Below are 1758 nucleotides of genomic sequence, written 5' to 3' on the forward strand. Positions count from 1 at the left end.
CACTGATGTATGACAGACTAATGTCCGGTTAAGCTCAGATGCCAAAATTTTATGACGGAGCTAGGTTGATGTCCGGTGTATGACGGACTTATGTCCATGGCTTAATTTCCACCCTGTATAAGCACTTATCTTTTTATTATATCTGTCTTGTTATTATGACTATAACCTATGATTATGACCTATGACCTAGGATATATTTTGATTCTGTATGATTAGTATAAATTAGTGTTGTTATGAACTCTTGCATGAACTGATGGTATGATTGTTATGACTAATGTTATGATTGCATGATAAAATTTATGATCCAGATATGTGTGTGATCTTTGGTATGACGATGATATAGGATAGACTATGACCTTGGTTTCTGTTATGAATATAGTATTGCATGTAAAATTATTCGTTATAAGTTTATGATTGATTTTTGTATGAATTGTTGTATATTTTCCTTACTGGGCTTAGAAGCTCGTTCCTTTATTTTATTTTTCCAGAATAAGTTAACCTTAGATGACCGGTGGCGAGCAGATTCCCAATAGCAAGACTGGTGTGAATATGTGGGGGTCGTATAGCTGCGTGTTATTTTCTTTGGAAATTATGAACTTTATGATTTAATGTTGCCTAATTTTAATTTTATTTTATTTTAAAGACTATTATTTTTATTTTTCCTAAACCCGGGTTATATTTAATTTAAATTATCAATAAAGAAGGCAACACTTTTTATGATTTATTACGTTTATTTTCAACATCTTTATTTCAACAATTATAGTCAATATTTAGATTGTTACGGTGCATTCAATTATTCACAAATTAAATTAAATAAATAAATTAACAATTAAAAATTGAATTAAAAAAATTCTACCAAACAAATCTAACTATTTAAAATAAAAATTTACAAAACTTAATAATTAAATAAAAACAAAGCACAAAATTAAACAAATAAATAAAAAAATTGGTGCGCTACACTTGCTCATCAGCCCATTGGAAATTTTTCATTGTCATTTCTTCCAACAATGCATAGGCCTCATTTGCACTCTTTCCCATGAATGCTCCTCCTGTTGCAACATTTATGATTGTTTGTGAAGTATTACACAACCCATTATAGAAATTGTGGACCAACATCCACTTCTCAATGTTGTGATGGGGACACTTTCTCAACAATTCTTTAAACCTCTTCCATGCATCATATAATGACTCCCCCTCATTCTGGAAAAAGATATTGATCTCTCCTCTAAACTTTGCAGCCTTTGATGGCGAAAAGAACTTTGCAATAAACTTCTATGCTAGCTCCTCCCAAGTGTTAATAGAGTTGGCATGCAGAGAGTTTAACTAACTCTTAGCACTTTCCCTCATTGAGAATAAGAACAACCTCAATCTAATAGCATCATCACTTACCCCATTCATCCTTAAAGTTGAACACAGCTCCTAATAAATTAGCTATGTGTATGTTTGGCTCCTTCGTAGGTAATCCACTAAACTGAATGGTGGACTGGACCATTTGTAGTATTTCCGGCTTGATCTCAAAGTTCTTAGCGATAGCTGTGGGGTGTTTGATGCATGAATAAACTTCCGTAACAGTTGGGAGTACATAATCTCATAAAGTTCTTGCCCCTTGTTTAGCAGGGACCTCAGCAACAACTACCCTTTCAGCATTATTTACTACATTTCTTGGTTTTCATCCATCCTTGCCTCCAACCTCTTATTCTTCCGGTTCTATCTACAGGTTCTCTCAATCTCAAGATTCACCAGTAATATCTTAGCTAT

At 33.1% G+C, this 1758-nt stretch overlaps 1 non-coding gene across 1 annotated transcript; it reads left to right on the forward strand.

Moving 5' to 3' along the window:
- The first annotated feature begins 1126 nt into the window (after positions 1-1126).
- LOC133827756 (small nucleolar RNA R71) lies at positions 1127-1233 on the forward strand. The gene has a single exon (XR_009890406.1). It is a non-coding gene; the product is annotated as a small nucleolar RNA R71 (small nucleolar RNA).
- The last annotated feature ends 525 nt before the right edge of the window (positions 1234-1758 follow it).

The sequence above is a fragment of the Humulus lupulus genome, chromosome 3 (genome assembly GCF_963169125.1).
Source record: "Humulus lupulus chromosome 3, drHumLupu1.1, whole genome shotgun sequence".
NCBI lineage: Eukaryota > Viridiplantae > Streptophyta > Magnoliopsida > Rosales > Cannabaceae > Humulus > Humulus lupulus.